The 10,514-nt window shown below is 40.8% G+C and overlaps 1 protein-coding gene across 4 annotated transcripts in view; it reads right to left on the reverse strand.

The window, feature by feature from the left end:
• The window catches only part of SEC22C (SEC22 homolog C, vesicle trafficking protein), a 28,500-nt gene extending 18,419 nt beyond the window's left edge, over positions 1 to 10,081 (reverse strand). Inside the window, exon 1 of one of the 4 annotated variants that reach the window (XM_038570565.1) lies at positions 9,934 to 10,081. The gene's annotated coding sequence lies outside the window, so the exon portion shown is untranslated. Of the gene's footprint in view, positions 1 to 9,131; positions 9,415 to 9,586; positions 9,723 to 9,933 lie in introns of those variants that run through there. The other 3 variants (XM_038570562.1, XM_038570564.1, XM_038570563.1) reach the window with 3 other exon arrangements.
• Positions 10,082 to 10,514: the final 433 nt, after the last annotated feature.

A 10,514-nucleotide genomic window follows, 5' to 3' on the forward strand; every position in this document is an offset into this window, starting at 1 on the left:
AGACCTCCAGCACCAAAGAGGTCATGGGGGCTGGAGTGTATGGAAGCTAATCTCATTACCTTCGTATACTGTCATGAATGTTTAAAATATTTAATTTAGAAAGCATTTTTTAAAAATTTACAGGCACAAAGCCCTGATAGAGACAGGGGAAGACTATAAGATCAATTTGAGACTAGGGCTTAGGGGTGAAACAAGATCCACAACTTGCTTGCTCTCCTGAGATCAGTGTTATTTCAGTGAATGAAAGTTATAGACATTCTGCAATGCATGTAGAGAAGTGTTTAAGAATACCTGTAATGAAGATGTTTCTGAGAACACTACTTGTTAAGAACAAGAACAACTTCAATATGAATGTTAGGCCAATATGAAAAGACATTGATCACTCCCTACACCCTACCCCCACCTTAAAAAGGAGAGTGAGACACACACACAATGAAGCAATGGGATATGAAGAGAGTCAGAGGCAGGACAGAAGCACCTCAAGGCAAAATAAGAAACTTTCTAGGAGGCTGAGTAAATTCTATGTTCTTCAAGGGAAAGTAGGCGCGTATGCCAATTGTCAATTCCCAAATAACCCTCTCTAGTGCTATTTTTTATAGAATATCTACTATGTGCCAGGTTATTGTGTTAAACCAGTAAAAAGGAAAACTGTGACCTTTCCAAGTGACAGTAATCTAAGAACCAGTTCTACCACTCTCTAAAGACCCAAACATCCCCTCCAGGCTCTCTACTTCACCCACTTGCTCCTCTTGGTGATGAAACCTGCCTCTCCCCAAACAATAGCATTCAAGATAAATAAAACTGTCAGTTCTATCAAGTTACTAGTACTGCAAACTAGTAAAACCCAAACCCATTTAAGATATTTTAAAATTTTTATGATGCTGTGATATTAAATGTTACTTGTATTTGTGTACATGTATGAGTGTGTGAATGTACAGGATGGCAGCTGTCTGAAGGGTGGGGGGATTTTATACACTGCTGTGGAAGAGCCTAAGAACAGAGACACCAGCTTCTTTTTCTTTGTGACATATACTTTATATTCCAAAACATGAAAAATCTTAATGCAAAGAGAGTCTCATCTTTGTATCTTCACAGTGTCTGGTTAAGGATCTGTAGGGATCTGACATTTGCAAATTCAGGTTATGAGCTATGATGAGATGGTCTATACTTGGATAAGAGATCTGACTGCGGCTCAAAAAAGAATGAACTGAGGACTTCTGAAATGGTGGAGTTTAAGTACTTTTTCCTACTCTCACTAATAGTACTAAAAACTATAGACATTATATATAAAATAAACATAAACACTTGAAAGGTGGAGAGAAGAAGGCAGACTGGCTAGGGACTTTGGGACCTGAGGAATGACACAGCTGTGAGCTTGCTCAGTTTTCTTTTTGCCTCATATATCCTGGTCTTGGTGCTGGAGAAGCTGGCAATCAAAAATGCCAATGAATGTAGACCAAAAAAAAAAAAGAAAAGCCCCAACAATGAAAAAAAATAAAGCCTTCTCTCTCTAGCCAAAGAACCAGGAAGGATGCGTGCAGCCTAGCAAAACAGAAAAGTTTCAGACAAAAACATTTTACTCCAGCCAAACACCACAGAAAAACCTGCAGCCATCATATATCCACAACAAAGGCTGAATTAAGAGCCCAGACTTCTACTCTTGCCTGGCAGTAATGGCGTGTCCCCTCCTCCTCAATTTCCCATGTTGCTGGGGTGTCAGAGAAGACCAGGTAGGGAGCTACTGGGAGCAAAGAGCCAACCTCTCCCCCTGTATCATTAAGGAGACAGAATTCCTACCTATGGCCAGCAATAATAAGCAGCCCCTCTCCTTCAGGAAGCCCAAAGGGGCCCAGTTGGGAAACCTGAACTTTACTCCCACCTGGCAGTAATGAGATAGCAACTCCCACCTCCCCTACTAACACAATGTCAACAAAGGCCCCCCAAAAAAGATCTAAATGAGATCCAGTCTCATAACAAAATGTCCAGGTTTCAATCAAAATTCACCAGTCATACAAAGAACCAGGAAAATCTCAGCTTGAATATAAAGAGACCATCAACTGATGCTAACACCAAGATGATAGACTTTGAAGTAACCATCATAAAAATGCTTCAGTGAGCAGTTATAAACACGCCTGAAACAAATGAAAAATTAAAAGTCTCAGCAAAGAAATACAAGACATAAAGAACCAATTGGAAGCTTTAGACTTTCAAAAAGACAATAACTGAAGTAAAAAATTCAACAGATGAGAGCAACAGCCAAACAGCGGGAACAGAAGAATGAATCAAATCAGTAAACACGAAGAGAGAACATAAAAATTATTTAATTTGAACAATCTGAGAACATTAGATTGAAAAATATACAGAGCCTCAGGAATGTAGGACAGTAATAAATTATCTAAGATACATGTCACTGAAGCAGAGGAAAAAGAGGTAAGGACTGAAAAAGTATTCAAAGAAATGTCCGAAAACTTCCCATACTTGGCAAGGACAAGCCAACAGATTCAAAAAGCAGAATAAATCCCAAAAAGGAGGGACGCCTAGGTGGCTCAGTGGATGAGCATCTGCCTTTGGCTCAGGTCGTGATCCCGGGGTCCGGGATCAGGTCCGATGTCGGGCTCCCTTCAGGTAGCCTGCTTCTCCTTCTGCCTGTGTCTCTGCCTCTCCCTGTGTGTCTCTGGTGGATAAATAAATAAAATCTTTAAAAAAAATTTCAAAAAGGATAAATCCAAGTAAATCCATACCAACAAACACAATAGCCAAACTTAATAAAACTAATAATAATATAGGTAGGTTGAAAGTAAATGAACAGAAAAAATATGCCAAGCAAACATTAATCAAAAGAAAGAGTGGGCGCCTGGGTGGCTCAGTCAGTTAAACATCCAACTCTTGATTTCAGCTCAGGTCATGTTCTCAGGGTCCTGGGACTGAGTCCTACATTAGGTTCTGTGCTCAGCCAGAAGTCTGCTTGAGGATTCTCTCTCTCCCTTTCCCTCTGCTTCAGCTCACATTCTCTCCCTCTCTCAAATAAAAAAGAGTGAGTATATTAATATCAAATAAAGCAGACTTCAAAGCAAAGAAAATTCCAAAGATGGAGAAGAACATTATATAATGATTAAAGAATAAATCTACCAAGAAGACATAAAACTAAATGTATATGCACCAAACAACAAAAATGTAACATAGATGAGGAAAAATTGATAAAGCCGAAGGAGAAATAGACAAACCCATAATTACAGTTGAAAATTTCAATATCACTCTCAACAATTGACAGAAAACCAGCAAAGATATAGAAGATCTCAACAACACTATGAGCCAAAGTATATACTCAACATTTATAGAACACTCCACCCAACAACAGAGTTCCTTTCAAGTACCCATGGAACAGATAGCAAGATAGGTGTGGCCATAAAACAAACCTCAACAAATTTTTAAAAAATGCTTACAGAGCGTGTTCTGGGACCACAATGTAATCAATCTAGAAAATAATAACAGAGAGGTACTAAAAACCTCCAAACACTTAAAAGTAAACAACACACTTTCAAATAACCAAGAGTCAAAAAGGAAGCCTTGAAGGAAATTTAAAAATACACTGAGTAAAAAGGAAAACATTTCAAAATTTGCGGGACACAGCTCAAATACTGCTAAGAGGAAAATTTAAGCACCAAATGGTAATATTAGAAAAAATAATAAGGGAATACTATAAATAACTCTACACCCATAAATCTGACAGCATACATGAAATGGTCAATTCCTCAAAAAAGCTCTAACTACCACAATTCGCCCAATATGAAATAGGTAATTTAAACAATCTTACAACCAAATTTCCTATTAAGAAATTTTCACTTGTAACTTTAAAACTTCTGAAATCTTCAAGTCCAGATGGTTTTCACTTAGATTCTACCAAACATATAAAAAATGTGAAAATCCTTAATAAATTATTAGCAACCTGAATTAAGCAATATAATAAAAAGAATCAGACACAATAACCAAGTGAGATTTATTCCAAGGATGCAAAGCTGGCTTAACATAGTAAAATCAATCACTATAATCCATTATATTAACAGGCTAAAAGAAAAATCACACAATGATATCAATTACTATAGAAAGGGCATCTGATAAAATTCAACACCCCTTCATGATAAAACTTTCAGCAAAATAGGAATAGAGGTGAATTTCCTCAACTAGGTGAAGAGCAACTACAAAAAAGCCTATGGTTAACATCATACTTAATGGTTAAAGACTGAATGTTTTCCCTCTAAAATCAGGAATGAGGATGCTGTTCTCACAATGACTATTAAACACATTACTGGAAGTTCTACCCAGTGCAGTAAGGCAAGAAGTAGAAATAAAAGGCATACGGATAGGAAAGGAAGAAACAAAACTACTCCTATTTGCAGATGACATAATCACCTACATGAAAAATCCTGAGAAGCCTACCAAAAAACCTCCTAGAACTAATGAGTTCAACAAGGTTGCAAGACATAAGATCAACACACAAAAATCAACTGTACTTCTATAAACTAGCAAGGACACATAGAAACCAAAATTAAAAATAAAATACTATTTAAAATCATGCCAAAAAAATCTCAATAAAACTATTATTTTTAAAATACAATACTTAGGTATAAATCTAACAAAACATGTACAGGGCTCCTATGCTGAAAACTACAAAACACTGCTGAAAAGAAGTCAAAGAAATCTTTTTTTTTTTAAGATTTTATTTATTTATTCATGAGAGAGAGAGAGAGAGAGAGAGAGAGAGGCAGAGACACAGGCAGAGGGAGAAGCAGGCTCCGTGCCAGGAGCCTGACGCAGGACTCAATCCCGGGACTCCAGGATCGCGCCCTGGGCCAAAGGCAGGCGCCAAACCGCTGAGCCACCCAGGGATCCCCGAAGAAGTCTTTAAATAAATGAGGAAATATACTATGATCATGGATCAGATGACTCAACAAAGACATTAATTCTCCCCCAAAGTGATAAATATGTTTAATGCACTTCCTACAAAAATCTCAGAAATGACTTTGTAGAGATAGATAAGATTATTCTAAAATTTATGTAGGAAGGCAAATAAACTAAAATAGCTAAAACAATTCTGAAAAAGAATAAAGTGGAGGGAACCATTCTATCCTATTTCAAGACATTATATAGCTAAACTAATCAAGATTGTGTGGTGTTGGCAGAGGAACATACAGATCAATAGAGCAGAAGAGTGAACATAGACCTACAGAATTAAAGCCAAATGATTTTTGATAATGGTATAAAAGCAATTCAATGGAGAGAAGATAGTTTTTTCAATAGTTGGTGCTGCAGCAATGGATAGCTATAAAAAAAATTCTTGACCTAAATCTTACACCTTACATAAAAGTCAATTCAAAATGTATCGTAAATGTAAATCTAAGAAGTATAACTATAAAAATGGAAGAAAATGTAAGAAAAGATCTTCAGAACTTGGGGAAGAGTTCTTAGACATGACATCAAAAGCATAATCCACAAAAGAAAAATTAGTAAATTGGATATCATTAAAATTAAACATTCAATCTATAAAAGCTCACGTGAAAAGGATGAAAGGACAATCCAGAGACTGGGAGAAAATATTTGTAAACCACATATCTGTTATATAGATACCTAGATAACTAGAAGTTATAAAGAACTCTTAAAACTCAACAGTAAGAAAACAATCCAGTTAGAAAATAGGCAAAGTGCATGAACAGACATTTCACCAAAAAGAATATATGGATGACAAATAAGCACATGAAAAGATGTTCAGCATCACTAGCAATTAAGGGAAAAGTAATTTAAGATCACAATGAGATAAAACTGTATACCTATGAGAACAGCTAAATTTTTTAGAGTGAAAATATCAAATGCTGGTAATGCATGCATAGGAACTGGATCTCTCATGTGTTGCTGGTAAGACTCTAAAATGGAAGAGTGACCCTGGAAAGTCGTTTGGCAGTGTCTTCTAAAACTAAACATGCAATTAATGTATGATCTATCAATCACACTCCTGGGCATTTATCTCACAGAAATGAACATTTATGTCCACACAAAAATCTGTGTACAATTGTTCACAACGGCTTTATTTATAACAGCCAAGAGCTGGAAACAACCAAATACCCTACAAAGTGACTAGTCAAATAAAACAGTACATTCATATCATGGAATACTACTCAGCAGTAAAAAGAAATAAACTACTAAAACTCAGATCAACTTAGATGGATCTCAAGAGTACTGTGTCAAATGAAAAAAAATCCAATCTCAAAAGGTCACATACCATAGGAATCCTTTTATGTCACATTCTCAAAACGACAAAATCACAGACAGAGAAATTATTAGTGGCTGCCTAGGGTTAGGGATGGTGGGGAGAAGAGGTATGGGTGTGACTAGAAAGGAGAACAAGAGGAAGATATTTGTGGTGATGCAACAATTTTGTATCTTGATTATAGTGGTAGTTATAGGAATCTATACATATGGTAAAATGTCATGGAACTATATGTACTTTTATCAAGGCTAATTTCCTGGATTTGAGACAGGCACTAAAGGAGGGCACTTGATGGGATGAGTACTGGGTATTATACTGTATGTTGGCCAATTGAATTTAAATATCTTAACTTTTTTTTTCCTGGATTTGATATCGTACTATACTTACATTACGTAAGATGTAACCAATCGGGGAAACTAAGTAAAGGGTATATGGAACCTCTCTGTACTATCTTTGCAAATTCCTATAATTATTTTTAAATAAAATTTGAAGAAAAAAAGTATTAACTTAAGGTCTTTATACCACTTACTTAAATTATGCTCCTATCTGCTTTTTATGTTTAAGTATTACTTTTAGATATCTCTAAAGTAGATCAATACTCTTGTCTGCTAATTAATTGAAGTTTTGAGGATCTATGCTTGAATGTTGAAAAATATGTTTTATAGCAAGCAGGCTCTATAACTACATGACATTTCCAAACTGGAAGGGGTTCTAATCTTAGAGTTAATTAATTAAAATAAAAGGTGTTTGTAGATAACTAGTATTCAGTTTAAAAAAAAAAAACAAGAAGTAAGGCAGCCCGGGGGGGCTCAGTGGTTAAGCATCTGCCTTCAGCCCAGGGCATGATCCTGGAGACCCCGGATCGATCCCACATCGGGCTCCCTGCATGCAGCCTGCTTCTCCCTCTGCCTGTGTCTCTGCCTCTCTCCCTCTCCCCCTGCGTCTCAAATAAATAAATAAATAAATAAATAAATAAATAGTAAATAAAAAACAAGAAGTAGTGGTATAAATCTGGAAAATCATGCCACAATTATAGAAAAAAATTATCAATTATACAAGGGTAAAAGCACCCTCAGAGTACTCACACAGAGACACTAGTATGTCTTCCCTGCTCCTTCTACAGGCCAGTGGGACCTTATAACCTGACACCATGCCTGGCACACATGAGGAAGCCCTCAGTAAAAACTGCTAAGTAAATGAATGAATGACCTAAGAGCTGCCTTATTTTTGCCCACTGAGCCAAGAAATGCGGGTTTGCAGATCTTGCTATATTCCGAATATTTTTCCACAATAAATTTCTACTTGCAGAGGAAAAAAATTAATAGAAGTAGAATTTTTTTAAAGGAGAAACTGAATTAGTAATCAAACATACAGCACCTGAGTTACTACCAGGCTTTATAAAAATGGTATCTTAATCTGCCTCTTCCATTTCCTAAATCCTCTGCTCAGCATCTATTTATAAACTGCTCATGTCATAGATTATCCCTATTCTATCAGCAAAGACTTTGGGCCTAACTGGAGGCCACCCTTGTTCCCAATGTTGTTTTTTCTTTCCTCGGTCTTACACTTAGCCCTCTCCCAAATCCCTACCACATATATGCCTCCCCCTCCTCTCTCCAAAAGAGAGAGAAAGAAAGCATGAGAGAAAAACAGCATTAAGTGACCAGGGCCTTGCAAAATAGTAGCATAAACAAGCAAAACAAGTTTAATTTGGCACACAAATATTCAAATATGTGCTCACCATAAGGCATATTACCCATTCCTCAAATACACAATATAGAAAACAAAATTGAGTTATGTCATCCTTACTGAATTCATCTTCAGCCACAAGACTTGAGAACTGGTTACCCAAATTGTAGATCACTCAGGCTCCTTTGTTCCATGTTGCTTGGGGATAGTGGGTGGAGGTGCGTGGGTAGAGGTCAACTCTTTCATAGGAGCTAAGAAGAGCAGAGGCCTGAACTTGATAGCAACTCCTATGCAAGACACTGTGCTAGAACTTTTAAACTGATAATGTTATTTACTCCTTATAACTATCTATGAAGTAGGCATAATCTATACCAGACAGGTGGGGAAACTGTAGCTCCCAAGGCATAAGTGATATGGAGCCAGGGTTCAAACCCAAAGTTCCTTACTCAAAATATTCAAAAACCTATATAACCTTTTCATTACACTCTCCCTCTCTAAATCCAATCTGTGGGATTACAGCTATTTTATTTTCTCTTTCTCCTAGAGCATCACTACTCAACTAATCAGAGACCTGTTAATAGAACAGGGTTTAAGACCTGTTTAAGAACAGGGTTCTTAAAAAAGAACTCTTTTTACAACTGTTCATACTCCTCGTGTTACTTTTAGTAAGTAAGTCAGTTTTCCTCTCTGACCGTCAATCACCTTTCCGATGCAGCTGGTTTCTGAGGCTCCTTCTAAGAATAAAACTTTTCCATTGCAAGATGTCTTCTGTGTTGTGAACACAAACACTCAGAGCTCTAAGAACCATTGTCTAAAATGTATTTTCCAGAGCAAACACCGTTATATCGATTTAATTCTATATACCAGTATTAAACCACTTTCAATTATTTGCATTTTAATTTCACTAAAATTGCCTTTCTCGAGATGAATTCCTTTGTAAAACTTAACTAAGATTTACCTTATCCATCAGTCTGAGCTTTATTTTTTTGTTCTGACCATGTGACAAGTATCACCAATTACTTTTCGCCAACTGGGAATATTCTTTTGTGGCTCTGATTTCCAAAAACAAAACAAAACAAAACAGAAAAACAAAAAAAACTAATTTTCCCCGGAGTGCTTCATCCTTCTGGCTCTGGAGGTCCAGAGGTAAGCCTCTAATAGGCACAAATGTACATCTCACCTCCTCTATATACCTGATGTTCGGAAAACTGGTCCAGTGTGCCCAGGATTTGGTACCGCAAGCCGTAGAACTCCGGCATGCCAAGGAAAGTTTGCTATTAAAATTAAACAGTACTCTGACCGGGGCTTCGCGGACAATGAAGGAAACGATCGCCCCCTCTCATCTGGACACACCCCTTCTCCTCCCACTGGGAGCAGCGATCGGCGCGCAGCTGTCAGCTCGGGGTCCCTGCCGGCGCGCGCCTCCGCCGTCCCCGAGTCGGCAGACCCGCCGGGGGAAGCCAGGCGGACAGAGGACTCCGACGAGCCCCACGGAGCCAGGTGGGGCCAAGCCCGGCCCGAGGGAGGGGCGGGCCCGGCGCCGCCTCCACCTCCAGGCCCGCCCTGCGCCACACCCGACCCCGCCCGCTTTCGGCTAACGGGCCGCGGCGCCCGGCTCCACCCGCGAGCCCTCACCTCGCCCACGGCGGCCTCCGGGAGTCGGCGCCCGCGGGTCGCCCCGCCTCGCCGCAGTACCACCCGCCGCCGCCTCCGCAACCTCAGCCCACCGGGCGGACCCGGCCCAGGTCACTGGCGGCCCAGGCGCAGGTAGGCGGAGGTGCGCATGCGCAGGCCTTGAGTCTCCATTCGCTGCTGCTAAGCGACACCCGCACCCGGGCCGACCAATCCCGGAGCGCTCTCCCCGCCCGCTCCCCGCGCAGTCCCGACCCGGAGGCTTCTTAAAGGGCTGCGACCCGAAGGCGCCCGGGCTGTGGCCCCGGCGCGCGCGCCTCTCGGCTTGCGTCCCTTCTCGGGGCTCTCACCCGGGTGGGCTTGATGTCCAGGCCTGTAGTCCCCACGTCCGGAGGTGCCAGGAGACTTCTCCGTCTCCGTTCGGTTCCTGCCGGGGTAGAGTACACGACTGACGCGCCGAGGCAGGGAGGTTCCGCGGAACTGCGCGACACGCCCCGGCTGTGGGTTCCGCTGCCTGCGCGGCGGGGCGGGAAGCCCGAGATAGGCGAAACCAAAGAGCACAGCCTCCTGCCACCTCGGACGAGGTGCTGAAGTCCGACCCTGGAGGGACACACCTCAGTCTGGCGGGGGAGGCGCTCACAGATACCACAGATGCACGGCCCGCTGCAGGGAAGCTGAAGTCGTCCATTTAGTTTTCCTCCAACAAATTTTGAGCACCTGCTGTGTGTCAGACACTATGCCAGGCACTGGGGACACAGAAGGAACTCCTGACACTAAAAACTATGTTAAGAGAGGGCAGAGGGCAGCCCGGGTGGCGCAGCGGTTTAGCGCCGCCTTCAGCCCAGGGCCTGATCCTGGGGCCCCGGGATCGAGTCCCGCGTCGGGCTCCCTGCATGGAGCCTGCTTCTCCCTCTGCCTGTGTCTCTGCCTC

This window comes from Canis lupus, chromosome 23, assembly GCF_011100685.1.
Source record: "Canis lupus familiaris isolate Mischka breed German Shepherd chromosome 23, alternate assembly UU_Cfam_GSD_1.0, whole genome shotgun sequence".
In the NCBI taxonomy this organism is placed as follows: Eukaryota; Metazoa; Chordata; class Mammalia; order Carnivora; family Canidae; genus Canis; species Canis lupus.